Source organism: Dendrobates tinctorius, unplaced genomic scaffold, assembly GCF_039654945.1.
Source record: "Dendrobates tinctorius isolate UK_male_01 unplaced genomic scaffold, ASM3965494v1 ptg000093l, whole genome shotgun sequence".
In the NCBI taxonomy this organism is placed as follows: Eukaryota; Metazoa; Chordata; class Amphibia; order Anura; family Dendrobatidae; genus Dendrobates; species Dendrobates tinctorius.
Genome location: NW_027361761.1, coordinates 19,954,156 through 19,970,168, shown reverse-complemented (window position 1 = coordinate 19,970,168; position 16,013 = coordinate 19,954,156).

Here is a 16,013-nt window from a genome sequence, read left to right as displayed (position 1 = left end):
GGTTAGAAAGGGTACCGTTTCCCCGGATAACATGTATGGATAGCGTACACATTCAAAATATATGTCTCAGGAGGCAGGCTCAGACGGTGTTAGGCCCAGTATGGATTGCACAAAGGTTAGAAAGGGTACCGTATCCCCGGATAACATGTATGGATAGCGTACACATTCAAAATATATGTCTCAGGAGGCAGGCTCAGACGGTGTTAGGCCCAGTATGGATTGCACGTGATTGCACAAAGGTTAGAAAGGGTACCGTATCCCCGGATAACATGTATGGTTAGCGTACACATTCAAAATATATGTCTCAGGAGGCAGGCTCAGACGGTGTTAGGCCCAGTATGGATTGCACGTGATTGCACAAAGGTTAGAAAGGGTACCGTATCCCCGGATAACATGTATGGATAGCGTACACATTCAAAATATATGTCTCAGGAGGCAGGCTCAGACGGTGTCAGGCACAGTATGGATTTGACGGCCCAGACTACACAGCGGAGGAGCAGGGAGAGGTAAAGATTGCAAATGCTGGGGCCCTGCCCAAGCAAGGGGGGCCCACTCGTGGGCGTCGGTACTGGCACTGGGCCCCTCATAGTATGGCGGTGTGTCTGACGGCGGGTGTGCACCACCACCGTCAGAGACACTTGATTGCACTATGAAGGACCCTGTACCAGTGCCCGCGCCCAAGAGTCGGCCTACCCACCTGTCCAGGGCAACGGCACTCGCACGGTGTCGTGCGCTAGGTGGTGACCCCGGCCATGGGGGGGGGCAGCACAGTTAGGGAGTGTTAGAAAGTGGCATATGTTGATGTTGGACATTCAGCTGATGCAAAAGGTGAAATAGGTCAAGTCCCAGGAAGAGGTGGACCAAAGCAAGCCATTTTTCTGTCACCCTATGTGTCATCAGAGGAAGGTGGGACAAAATCCTTGGAAACCCATGCGTGGTTCATTTTAATGAAGGTTAGATCATCCACATTTTGGGTTGACAGATGGGTCCTTTTTTCTGTCAGGATTGATCCAGCTGCACTGAAGACTCTTTCCGATAGCACACTTGCAGCTGGGCAAGCGAGCTCCTGTAAGGCATATTGTGCCAATTCAGGCCAGGTATCCAGTTTAGCGGCCCAATAGTCAAAGGGGAATGACCTGTGTGGGAGAACATCAATATGGGAGGAAAAGTAGTTTGTAACCATAGTTGACAACTGCTGTCTCCTGTCACTTTCCATCGATGCAGTATTACCAGTTGTGTGAGCGGTACTTGAAAAATCAGTCCACAACATTGTCATGAAACCCCTGTCTCCAACGCCACTTCTGCTGTGTGCACCACGAACACCTCTGCCAAGCTGCCCCCGGCCCGTACGGCTCGTGTGAGAACCATCACCGCTGCTGTGTGCTGGGAATGCCTCAAGCAACCGATTTACCAGAGTTGCTTGTTTATTAGCCAATATTAGGTCAAGGTTCTCCTGTGGCATGATGTTTTGTAATTTGCCTTTATAGCGTGGATCCAGGATGCTGGCCAACCAGTAGTCGTCATCGTTCATCATTTTGGCAATGCGTGGGTCCCTTTTTAGGATCTGCAAGGCATAATCTGACATGTGGGCCAATGTTCCCGGTGTCAATGATGCACTGCGAGTGCTGGTTGGAGGAGCACTTTCTGGCAAATCCACATCCCTCCAGTCACGCACAAACCCTGTACCAGACCTTGCCACGCCAAAATTTTCACTTGCTCCACGAGATGCATCCTCCTCCCCTAAGTAATCATCCCCATCATCCTCCTCCTCCTCCTCTTCTTCCTCCACCTCGTCCAGGAGAGGTCCCTGAGCAGACAATGGCTGAATGTCATCAAGGATTCCCTCCTCCTCTTCCTCCTCATCAACATTGGCTGCAGACGCCTGCTCCTTAAGGTGCGTCAAAGTTTGCATGAGCAGACGCATAAGTGGGATGCTCATGCTTAGGATGGCGTCGTCTGCGCTTACCAGCCGTGTGCATTCCTCAAAACACTGAAGGACTTTACAGAGGTCTTTCAGCTTCGACCACTGCACACCTGTCAACTCCATGTCTGCTCTCAAAGTGAATGGCCGTGTATCCTCCCACAAATGCATTATGGCCTGCCTCTGCGCGCACAGCCGCTCCACCATGTGCAGGGTGGAGTTCCACCTTGTTGCAATGTCGATAATGAGGCGGTGGTTGGGAAGGTGGAGCAATCGCTGCAGCTTCTGCATACGAACGGAGTGTACAGGTGACCGGCGGATGTGCGCGCACAGTCTTCGCACCTTCTGGAGCAGGGCTGTTAACTCCGGATAATTTTTGAGGAAGCACTGCACCACCAGGTTCAAGGTGTGAGCCAAGCAAGGTATATGGCTGAGTTTTGAAAGGGCTATGGCTGCCACAAAATTACGGCCGTTATCACTAACTACCTTGCCTGCCTCAAGATGTACACTGCCCAGCCATGACTCAGTTTGTCGCTTCAAGTACTCGGCCAGCACCTCGGCGGTGTGTCTGTTGCCCAAACACATCATCTGCAACACAGCCTGCTGACGCTTTCCACTAGCTGCTCGATAGGGGGAAACATCGTGGGCAACAGTGGCAGCTGCAGATGGAGTGCTCGTACGACTGCGCTCTGTGGACGAGCTTTCGCTTCTGGAGGAGGAGGAGGAGGAGGGTCGAACGCCTACAGCCAACTGTTTCTTATACCGTGGGCTAGGCAGTACTGTCCCACCACCGCTGTCCCCTGTGGACCCTGCATCCACCACATTAACCCAGTGCGCAGTGATGGACACGTAACGGCCCTGGCCATGCCGACTGGACCATGCATCAGTTGTGAGGTGCACCTTTCCGCTCACTGACTGCTTGAGTGCATGGACAATGCGGTCTTTCACATGATAATAATAATAATAATAATAATAATAATCTTTATTTATATAGTGCCAACATATTCCGCAGCGCTTTACAGTTGAACAGTTTCAAACACAACAGTCATAAGTAACAACGTTAACAATACAATAATTAAAGCGAAATAAGACGACCCTGCTTGTGGAGCTTACAATCTACAATGAGGTGGGGGAGATACAAAGCATAGGTTTGTATTTACAATGATGTATTTACAATGACGGTCCAGCCATCTTCAGGGGGTGGGGGTTAGATGGAGATAGTGAATGGGCTACACACACACAAACATAACATGACTTTGATTACTGAATGTGATAGGCCGCTCTGAACAAATGCGTTTTCAGCGAGCGCCTAAAACTATGCAAATTGTGGATGATCCTAATATCTTGGGGTAGAGCATTCCAGAGGATTGGCGCAGCACGGGAGAAGTCTTGGAGTCGGGAGTGGGAGGTACGGATTAGGGCAGAGGTTAGTCGAAAGTCATTTGCAGAGCGCAGCGGTCGGTTAGGCCGATAGACAGAAATGAGGGAGGAGATGTAAGGGGGTGCCACACTGTGGAGAGCTTTGTGGGTGAGAACAAGTACTTTGAATTGTACCCTGTAATGAATTGGCAGCCAGTGTAACGACTGGCGAAGAGCGGACGCGTCTGAGTAACGATTAGCCAGATGGACAACCCTGGCTGCTGCATTAAGGATAGACTGGAGAGGGGAGAGTCGAGTGAGAGGGAGGCCAATTAATAGAGCATTACAGTAGTCCAGGCGGGAGTGGATCAGGGCGACAGTGAGAGTTTTTGTTGTTTCCATGGTGAGAAAAGGGCGGATTCTAGAGATGTTCTTTAGGTGTAAGCGGCATGAGCGGGCAAGAGATTGTATATGGGAGGTGAAGGAGAGATCGGAGTCGAACATAACACCCAGACAGCGTGCCTGCTGTCGGGGTGTTATTATGGTGCCACCCACAGAGAGGGAAATGTCAGATTTAGGGAGGTTAGTAGATGGTGGGAGCAGAAGAAGTTCAGTTTTGGAGAGGTTGAGTTTCAGATAGAGAGCAGACATGATGTTGGAGACTGCAGACAGACAGTCAGTGGCGTTCTGTAGTACAGCGGAGGTAAGGTCAGGGGATGATGTGTACAGTTGTGTGTCATCAGCATAAAGATGGTACTGAAAGCCAAATCTGCTGATGGTCTGTCCAATTGGGGCCGTATAGAGAGAGAAGAGAAGGGGGCCAAGGACTGAGCCCTGAGGTACCCCAACAGTGAGAGGAAGAGGAGATGAAGTGGAGCCAGAAAACAGAACACTGAAGGAGCGGTCGGAAAGATAGGAGGAGAACCAGGAAAGAGCAGTGTCCTTAATGCCTAGTGACTGGAGCCTAGAGAGTAGGAGAGGATGGTCAACAGTGTCGAAAGCTGCAGAAAGGTCGAGAAGAATGAGCAGAGAGTGGACACCATTACGTTTTGCTGTCAGAAGGTCATTGGTCACTTTGATGAGTGTAGTTTCCACATGATGGTGGAGGGCTGGGATGGCTTTGCGAGAGAAGAAGTGGCGACTGGGTAGGTCATAGCGTGGTACTGCATAGGCCATGAGTTCGCGGAAAGCTGTGCTTTCCACAAACCGAAAGGGCATCATCTCAAACGAGATTAGATTGGCAATGTGGGCGTTCAAACCCAGTGTACGCGGATGAGAGACTGAGTACTTTCTTGACCTACTCAGTGTCTGGGAGGGTGAGCTGGACTTGAGAGCTGCATATGGTGGAAGTAGCGGTGGACAGGGCGGACTGAGAGAGGGTTGATGATGGTGATGGAGTTGGTGTTCTTTCTGATGGCCTAGAATCAGTCTTTCGTTGATATAACAGTGGGATTCCCTGACTGCTGTGGCCTTGCAACGACACCTCAACATTTGCTGCTGTGCTAACCGGTGGGCTTACAGTGGGGGAAACAATGTAGCGTTGCTGACTACCTTCGTTGTGATCAGTTGCACATGTGGCACTTGAGGTTTGGTGTTGTGTCCACGCTTGCAAGTGCATGCTGGTTAAATGTCTAAGCATGCAACTGGTATTCAAATTTTTCAGATTTTTCCCTCGGCTAAAGGTCTTTGCGCACTTCTTACAGATAACCTTGGCCTGATCATGAGGATTTTGTTCAAAAAAGTGCCACACTGCACTCTTCCTACTTTGGCAGACATTTTGCAGCCTAGCACACTGTGATCTTTTGACCCTCTGGACAAGCTGTCCAGCAACTCTTTTGATGTTTGGAACCTGTCTTTGGAGTGCTCCGGGCCTGCCAGATAACAGCTGTTGCGATGTCGATGTCTGCTGTGGATGCTCCTCATCTGAGCTATTGGAAGCAGCACCCTCTTCCCCCAATGGATGCCAATCTGGGTCAACAACTGGGTCATCCATCACCTCCTCTTCTATGTCATGTGCACCTTCCTCTGTGTCACCGTGTATGGTGGTATAGTGTGCGGGAAGGGGCACCTGAGTCTCATCAGGGTCAGAATCTGGCTCTGTACACTGCGAGGACAATGTAGTGCTCTGAGTGAATGTACCAGCAGAATCATCCATCAGCGGCTGTTCATCAGTGCACTCCATGTCAGATTCATCTTGGCCTGGGTAATTCACCATTTCACTTGATAATCCAGGCATGGTATGTGAAAACAGCTCCATGGAGTAATCAGTAGTATGGCCTGCGTCATCCTTCAATCTTGGTTGGGGTGAAGGACACAAGGAAAGGTGTGGTTCATGAACATGAGCCTCCAATGACGACTCAGTGCTTTTACTTTTTACAACTGAAGAAGAGGAGGCAATAGAGCTGGAGGCTGAGTCAGCAATGTAAGACAAAACTTTTTCCTGATGCTCTGGCTTTAAAAGCGGTTTGCCAACTCCTAGAAAACTAAGCGTTCGAGGCCTTATGTAGCCAGACGATGACGCAGGCTCAACACCTCCTGCATTCGGTCCTATTTTGCTCTTGCCACTACCATCAGATCCACCACCAACACCATCATTACCAGCTGCCAACCCCCGCCCAATTCCACGGCCTCTTCCACCAGCCTTCCTCATTTTTGGTAGAAATGTAGACAAAATCGAACAAACTATATAGTAATGTAAAACAAGGTACAAGGTGTCTATAGGACAGGGGAGATTTTGAATTTCTGCACACACTTGTGGACACTGGACACTTTTGGATTGTGTGAGGCCCACTGATATCTGAGCGCTATGTGACAGGCTCGATGGCACAGCTGTGACAAAAGTGACTAGAGGATAAGGGAGATTTTGAATCTCTGTACACACTTTTGGACACTGGACACTTTTGGATTGTGTGAGGCCCAATGAATATCTGAGCGCTATGTGACAGGCTCGATGGCACAGCTGTGACAAAAGTGACTAGAGGATAAGGGAGATTTTGAATCTCTGCACACACTTTTGGACACTGGACACTTTTGGATTGTGTGAGGCCCAATGAATATCTGAGCGCTATGTGACAGGCTCGATGGCACAGCTGTGACCAAAGTGACTAGAGGATAATGGAGATTTTGAATCTCTGCACACACTTTTGGACACTGGACACTTTTGGATTGTGTGAGGCCCAATGAATATCTGAGCGCTATGTGACAGGCACGATGGCACACTCTTTTGGACACTGGACACTTTTGGATTGTGTGAGGCCCAATGAATATCTGAGCGCTATGTGACAGGCTCGATGGCACAGCTGTGACAAAAGTGACTAGAGGATAAGGGAGATTTTGAATCTCTGCACACACTTTTGGACACTGGACACTTTTGGATTGTGTGAGGCCCAATGAATATCTGAGCGCTATGTGACAGGCTCGATGGCACAGCTGTGACAAAAGTGACTAGAGGATAAGGGAGATTTTGAATCTCTGCACACACTTTTGGACACTGGACACTTTTGGATTGTGTGAGGCCCAATGAATATCTGAGCGCTATGTGACAGGCTCGATGGCACAGCTGTGACAAAAGTGACTAGAGGATAAGGGAGATTTTGAATCTCTGCACACACTTTTGGACACTGGACACTTTTGGATTGTGTGAGGCCCAATGAATATCTGAGCGCTATGTGACAGGCTCGATGGCACAGCTGTGACAAAAGTGACTAGAGGATAAGGGAGATTTTGAATCTCTGCACACACTTTTGGACACTGGACACTTTTGGATTGTGTGAGGCCCAATGAATATCTGAACGCTATGTGACAGGCTCGATGGCACAGCTGTGACCAAAGTGACTAGAGGATAAGGGAGATTTTGAATCTCTGCACACACTTTTGGACACTGGACACTTTTGGATTGTGTGAGGCCCAATGAATATCTGAGCGCTATGTGACAGGCTCGATGGCACAGCTGTGACAAAAGTGACTAGAGGATAAGGGAGATTGGATTGCTTTTAAAAAAGCAGTTTGCAGAGCAGTGGGTAAACAGCAATGCCAGCCTGTCAGGAAGCCTTAAAAGGCAGCCCAACAACCAACACCACTGATACACCACAATATAGCCTCCCCTTGCACTGCACACACAGTGACTTGTGTGTTGTGCAGGCCAAATTGCTAGCAGCAGAAGCAGTTTTTTTTTCTTCTCAGCAGGACAAAAAAAAAAAATTGGGATTGCTTTTAAAAAAGCAGTTTGCGGAGCAGTGGGTAAACAGCAATGCAGGAATGTCAGGAAGCCTTAGTAGGCAGCCCAACAACCAACACCACTGATACACCACTATATAGCCTCTCCTTGCACTGCACACTCAGTGACTGGTGTGTTGTGCAGGCCAAATCGCTAGCAACAGAAGCAGTTTTTTTGTCTTCTTCCCTGCCTAACGCTCTCCCTACAGAATCAGCAGCAACCTCTCCATATACTGAGATCGGCAGAAGTAAGATGGCGGTCGGCGTGCACGGCCTTTTATACCCCCTGTGACGCCCACCAAAGCAAGCCAATCACTTGCATGCCCTTCTGAAAGATGGTGGTGACCCCTGCCTATGTCATCACGTTGCCCACAGTGTCCGTGGATCCTGATTGGCTGAAAAAGAGCGCAAAACAAACTTTTGAAACGCGACTTTGGCGCGTAAGTCGCCGACCTCGTGGCCGACCTCATCCTAGGGTCGGGTTTCGTTTCATGAAACCCGACTTTGCCAAAAGTCGGCGACTTTTGAAATTTTTCGACCCGTTTCGCTCAACTCTAATTACAGCAATGAGGAAGGATGTCCTAGGATGTCTTCAAATGAAAGACCCAAGTTCAAAACCTCTTATAACGTCTACATAAAGATATACCTGTTTATACCAGTACAGTATACTTACTGTATAAAGACCAATAATTCAATTGACCTTTTTAGGCAGAGAAAAATTCTCTCATAACAAAATATTGCAGCTAGGGGTTCTGTCATGGTCACGTGTGTCGGGTCGCAGATGTTACCGCAAGGCGGACCCATAACACACGTGACCCTGGATACACCGCCTCCAGTGGGGCGCATTTAAATAATAAAACGTGCAGGTGGATACGCCGCCTCCACCTGGCGAATTTGGGAATTACACGTTATACATAAAATCTGGAAACCCCGCCTCCAGTAAGGCGAATTTAAATAATAAAGGGGGAACCTGGGAAACTTTAACAATGGTGGGCCCTGCGATAGGGAATGGGGGACATGGAGACCTCCTAAGCTCCCCTGAGCCAGTGTCCCTGCACTCCTGACATTCCCTATACAGGCTCCGAACCTGTCGCCGCACACGTACCTTAACGCCCTTGCTCACCCTGACCCTAAACCCTCACTAGGGAATGGGTCGGTGCGGAGACTAATCCCACCACTGCACTAATAACACACGAGGAAAGAGACAATACAGGGGAAACACCACTTAGCTTTGCTCTGTTGCGTGCGCTCCCAGCAACAGAGCCCTCCACCTGAGTGCATCTTCTCCTCCACCTGGATCCATCACCATAACAGGATCCTTCACCTTAGTGCAGCCTTGGAGCAGAGTCCACCACCAGTTGCAGCTGCTTAGAACCAGAGTCCCAAGGATGAGTTCAGCTGCTGACACGAAGTCGAGCATGCTTGAGTCCAGCTCAGCGGCCAAGTCCCACATGGTGAGTGCCACTCTCCATAGTCGCCACTCCACCAGCCCATGCAGACACTTCCCGCTGACACCATCACTGCGACTCCACCACGCCATGCCAGCCCTTCGTCCAGACACCATAGCTGAAACACATCCCCCCTGGCTAAGCTGCGCAGGACTCCTCACCAGCTCCATCCTTCATCCAGGCTCTCCAAAAACAGAGTGAAAGCAATCTCACAATATCACAGGCAGTGAGTGAACACCCTGAGCACACCTTTATAGGGTGTAACACCTGATCCCTAATTAAGTGCAAAAAACCCTAAAGTGCAATACCACTCACCACCACCGGGGACAGTCAAGACACCTTGGAACTTTCCAAAGTAAAAAAAGTTCACCCAGTGCAATTTAAAACTGTCAGATCACTTCAGATCATGACAGTACCCCCTCTTTAATGAGGGGCCTCTGGACCCTCAAGACCACCCCTCATTAGGGAAACACCTACAGCGGGGACGCCCAGACCCTGAGTTCACCCCACCATTCCCTGACACTTCAGGTTTATGACAAACACCGCTGATATTGGCAATATATGTTCCTTTTGGAGGCACCACTCATCTCCACAGCGCCGACCTGGGGAACGAGTTAATGTATGTGTAGGTTTGCTCAGAGCTGATCAGACTCCACAACACATTTCCACAAGATGTTTTTTGGTGGCACCCATACATGCTCGTTCACACACAGGTCCGGACCTGAATGTTTATTGCACACATACATTAGTCATTTTTTGGTGAACTCACTCTGGACTTGACCAAGGTGTCCCCCTGTGTCACCACACTCACACCCCCACTATTCACCAAGTGACACCACCCTCCAACCCTTTCACCATGAGGACTGCGCCTCTTAGGGTTGGTTAATGGCGAGGGTAGAGATTTGTCCCTACTCCCCCGCAGCACACCTGCTGCACACACCAGGAGGAGAAGGGGACCGGGAAATGGAGGAAATATAATCTCGCTGGTCACCTCCACACGACCAGGAGGGCGGCTTCTTCGATGGTATGAAGATTTGGCGTAAAACCCCGCGGACTATCACACCAGTCAGCTCACCACAGGGGCGTACCCCTTCACCTCGGGGAATACCAGGCAGCTCCGTGGGGCACCATTCCTCCCACCTGCCTGGGTGCGCCCGCCTGCATGAACCAGTCCTGCTCCCCAGCAGCGACTCTAGGGGGTTTTAGTACCATAGCCGCAGGAATATGGAGGAAAATATATATACAGTATATATATATATACACTCGCTGGTCGCCTCCACACGACCAGGAGGGGCGGCATCGAAGATTTGGCATGAGCCCCGCGGACTATTCACCAATCTGCTCACTACAGGGACGTACCCCTTCACCTCGGGGAATACCAGGCAGCTCCGTGGGGCACCATTTCTCCCACCTGTCTGGGTGCATCCCCTGTAAGAGCAAGTCCCGCTCCCCAGCAGCGACTCTACACCTAGTCTGCTCACCACAGGGATGTACCCCTTCACCTCGGGGAATACCAGGCAGCTCCGTGGGGCACCATTCCTCCCACCTGCCTGGGTACCTCCCCGTGCGAGAGCAAGTCCCGCTCCCCAGCAGCGACTCTAGGGGCTTTTGCCAGACCGCAGCCGCCATTTTTGTTTCTCTGGTTATCTGAGCAGAGGCCCCAGACCCTGATAACTGCTGCTGCAGCGGCTTAAACACACCTTGCCGCTCCCCACTGCACCTCAGTGAGGCCCGGCAGCAATTACCACAGGTCTCCACATGGCCAAAGCTCACCAGGAAAAAAAAAAGTAAGGGCCTGTGATAATGTCATGGTCACGTGTGTCGGGTCGCAGATGTTACCGCAAGGCGGACCCATAACACACGTGACCCTGGATACACCGCCTCCAGTGGGGCGCATTTAAATAATAAAACGTGCAGGTGGATACGCCGCCTCCACCTGGCGAATTTGGGAATTACACGTTATACATAAAATCTGGAAACCCCGCCTCCAGTAAGGCGAATTTAAATAATAAAGGGGGAACCTGGGAAACTTTAACAATGGTGGGCCCTGCGATAGGGAATGGGGGACATGGAGACCTCCTAAGCTCCCCTGAGCCAGTGTCCCTGCACTCCTGACATTCCCTATACAGGCTCCGAACCTGTCGCCGCACACGTACCTTAACGCCCTTGCTCACCCTGACCCTAAACCCTCACTAGGGAATGGGTCGGTGCGGAGACTAATCCCACCACTGCACTAATAACACACGAGGAAAGAGACAATACAGGGGAAACACCACTTAGCTTTGCTCTGTTGCGTGCGCTCCCAGCAACAGAGCCCTCCACCTGAGTGCATCTTCTCCTCCACCTGGATCCATCACCATAACAGGATCCTTCACCTTAGTGCAGCCTTGGAGCAGAGTCCACCACCAGTTGCAGCTGCTTAGAACCAGAGTCCCAAGGATGAGTTCAGCTGCTGACACGAAGTCGAGCATGCTTGAGTCCAGCTCAGCGGCCAAGTCCCACATGGTGAGTGCCACTCTCCATAGTCGCCACTCCACCAGCCCATGCAGACACTTCCCGCTGACACCATCACTGCGACTCCACCACGCCATGCCAGCCCTTCGTCCAGACACCATAGCTGAAACACATCCCCCCTGGCTAAGCTGCGCAGGACTCCTCACCAGCTCCATCCTTCATCCAGGCTCTCCAAAAACAGAGTGAAAGCAATCTCACAATATCACAGGCAGTGAGTGAACACCCTGAGCACACCTTTATAGGGTGTAACACCTGATCCCTAATTAAGTGCAAAAAACCCTAAAGTGCAATACCACTCACCACCACCGGGGACAGTCAAGACACCTTGGAACTTTCCAAAGTAAAAAAAGTTCACCCAGTGCAATTTAAAACTGTCAGATCACTTCAGATCATGACAGTACCCCCTCTTTAATGAGGGGCCTCTGGACCCTCAAGACCACCCCTCATTAGGGAAACACCTACAGCGGGGACGCCCAGACCCTGAGTTCACCCCACCATTCCCTGACACTTCAGGTTTATGACAAACACCGCTGATATTGGCAATATATGTTCCTTTTGGAGGCACCACTCATCTCCACAGCGCCGACCTGGGGAACGAGTTAATGTATGTGTAGGTTTGCTCAGAGCTGATCAGACTCCACAACACATTTCCACAAGATGTTTTTTGGTGGCACCCATACATGCTCGTTCACACACAGGTCCGGACCTGAATGTTTATTGCACACATACATTAGTCATTTTTTGGTGAACTCACTCTGGACTTGACCAAGGTGTCCCCCTGTGTCACCACACTCACACCCCCACTATTCACCAAGTGACACCACCCTCCAACCCTTTCACCATGAGGACTGCGCCTCTTAGGGTTGGTTAATGGCGAGGGTAGAGATTTGTCCCTACTCCCCCGCAGCACACCTGCTGCACACACCAGGAGGAGAAGGGGACCGGGAAATGGAGGAAATATACTCTCGCTGGTCACCTCCACACGACCAGGAGGGCGGCTTCTTCGATGGTATGAAGATTTGGCGTAAAACCCCGCGGACTATCACACCAGTCAGCTCACCACAGGGGCGTACCCCTTCACCTCGGGGAATACCAGGCAGCTCCGTGGGGCACCATTCCTCCCACCTGCCTGGGTGCGCCCGCCTGCATGAACCAGTCCTGCTCCCCAGCAGCGACTCTAGGGGGTTTTAGTACCATAGCCGCAGGAATATGGAGGAAAATATATATACAGTATATATATATATACACTCGCTGGTCGCCTCCACACGACCAGGAGGGGCGGCATCGAAGATTTGGCATGAGCCCCGCGGACTATTCACCAATCTGCTCACTACAGGGACGTACCCCTTCACCTCGGGGAATACCAGGCAGCTCCGTGGGGCACCATTTCTCCCACCTGTCTGGGTGCATCCCCTGTAAGAGCAAGTCCCGCTCCCCAGCAGCGACTCTACACCTAGTCTGCTCACCACAGGGATGTACCCCTTCACCTCGGGGAATACCAGGCAGCTCCGTGGGGCACCATTCCTCCCACCTGCCTGGGTACCTCCCCGTGCGAGAGCAAGTCCCGCTCCCCAGCAGCGACTCTAGGGGCTTTTGCCAGACCGCAGCCGCCATTTTTGTTTCTCTGGTTATCTGAGCAGAGGCCCCAGACCCTGATAACTGCTGCTGCAGCGGCTTAAACACACCTTGCCGCTCCCCACTGCACCTCAGTGAGGCCCGGCAGCAATTACCACAGGTCTCCACATGGCCAAAGCTCACCAGGAAAAAAAAAAGTAAGGGCCTGTGATAATGTCATGGTCACGTGTGTCGGGTCGCAGATGTTACCGCAAGGCGGACCCATAACACACGTGACCCTGGATACACCGCCTCCAGTGGGGCGCATTTAAATAATAAAACGTGCAGGTGGATACGCCGCCTCCACCTGGCGAATTTGGGAATTACACGTTATACATAAAATCTGGAAACCCCGCCTCCAGTAAGGCGAATTTAAATAATAAAGGGGGAACCTGGGAAACTTTAACAATGGTGGGCCCTGCGATAGGGAATGGGGGACATGGAGACCTCCTAAGCTCCCCTGAGCCAGTGTCCCTGCACTCCTGACATTCCCTATACAGGCTCCGAACCTGTCGCCGCACACGTACCTTAACGCCCTTGCTCACCCTGACCCTAAACCCTCACTAGGGAATGGGTCGGTGCGGAGACTAATCCCACCACTGCACTAATAACACACGAGGAAAGAGACAATACAGGGGAAACACCACTTAGCTTTGCTCTGTTGCGTGCGCTCCCAGCAACAGAGCCCTCCACCTGAGTGCATCTTCTCCTCCACCTGGATCCATCACCATAACAGGATCCTTCACCTTAGTGCAGCCTTGGAGCAGAGTCCACCACCAGTTGCAGCTGCTTAGAACCAGAGTCCCAAGGATGAGTTCAGCTGCTGACACGAAGTCGAGCATGCTTGAGTCCAGCTCAGCGGCCAAGTCCCACATGGTGAGTGCCACTCTCCATAGTCGCCACTCCACCAGCCCATGCAGACACTTCCCGCTGACACCATCACTGCGACTCCACCACGCCATGCCAGCCCTTCGTCCAGACACCATAGCTGAAACACATCCCCCCTGGCTAAGCTGCGCAGGACTCCTCACCAGCTCCATCCTTCATCCAGGCTCTCCAAAAACAGAGTGAAAGCAATCTCACAATATCACAGGCAGTGAGTGAACACCCTGAGCACACCTTTATAGGGTGTAACACCTGATCCCTAATTAAGTGCAAAAAACCCTAAAGTGCAATACCACTCACCACCACCGGGGACAGTCAAGACACCTTGGAACTTTCCAAAGTAAAAAAAGTTCACCCAGTGCAATTTAAAACTGTCAGATCACTTCAGATCATGACAGTACCCCCTCTTTAATGAGGGGCCTCTGGACCCTCAAGACCACCCCTCATTAGGGAAACACCTACAGCGGGGACGCCCAGACCCTGAGTTCACCCCACCATTCCCTGACACTTCAGGTTTATGACAAACACCGCTGATATTGGCAATATATGTTCCTTTTGGAGGCACCACTCATCTCCACAGCGCCGACCTGGGGAACGAGTTAATGTATGTGTAGGTTTGCTCAGAGCTGATCAGACTCCACAACACATTTCCACAAGATGTTTTTTGGTGGCACCCATACATGCTCGTTCACACACAGGTCCGGACCTGAATGTTTATTGCACACATACATTAGTCATTTTTTGGTGAACTCACTCTGGACTTGACCAAGGTGTCCCCCTGTGTCACCACACTCACACCCCCACTATTCACCAAGTGACACCACCCTCCAACCCTTTCACCATGAGGACTGCGCCTCTTAGGGTTGGTTAATGGCGAGGGTAGAGATTTGTCCCTACTCCCCCGCAGCACACCTGCTGCACACACCAGGAGGAGAAGGGGACCGGGAAATGGAGGAAATATAATCTCGCTGGTCACCTCCACACGACCAGGAGGGCGGCTTCTTCGATGGTATGAAGATTTGGCGTAAAACCCCGCGGACTATCACACCAGTCAGCTCACCACAGGGGCGTACCCCTTCACCTCGGGGAATACCAGGCAGCTCCGTGGGGCACCATTCCTCCCACCTGCCTGGGTGCGCCCGCCTGCATGAACCAGTCCTGCTCCCCAGCAGCGACTCTAGGGGGTTTTAGTACCATAGCCGCAGGAATATGGAGGAAAATATATATACAGTATATATATATATACACTCGCTGGTCGCCTCCACACGACCAGGAGGGGCGGCATCGAAGATTTGGCATGAGCCCCGCGGACTATTCACCAATCTGCTCACTACAGGGACGTACCCCTTCACCTCGGGGAATACCAGGCAGCTCCGTGGGGCACCATTTCTCCCACCTGTCTGGGTGCATCCCCTGTAAGAGCAAGTCCCGCTCCCCAGCAGCGACTCTACACCTAGTCTGCTCACCACAGGGATGTACCCCTTCACCTCGGGGAATACCAGGCAGCTCCGTGGGGCACCATTTCTTCCACCTGTCTGGGTGCATCCCCTGTAAGAGCAAGTCCCGCTCCCCAGCAGCGACTCTACACCTAGTCTGCTCACCACAGGGATGTACCCCTTCACCTCGGGGAATACCAGGCAGCTCCGTGGGGCACCATTCCTCCCACCTGCCTGGGTACCTCCCCGTGCGAGAGCAAGTCCCGCTCCCCAGCAGCGACTCTAGGGGCTTTTGCCAGACCGCAGCCGCCATTTTTGTTTCTCTGGTTATCTGAGCAGAGGCCCCAGACCCTGATAACTGCTGCTGCAGCGGCTTAAACACACCTTGCCGCTCCCCACTGCACCTCAGTGAGGCCCGGCAGCAATTACCACAGGTCTCCACATGGCCAAAGCTCACCAGGAAAAAAAAAAGTAAGGGCCTGTGATAATGTCATGGTCACGTGTGTCGGGTCGCAGATGTTACCGCAAGGCGGACCCATAACACACGTGACCCTGGATACACCGCCTCCAGTGGGGCGCATTTAAATAATAAAACGTGCAGGTGGATACGCCGCCTCCACC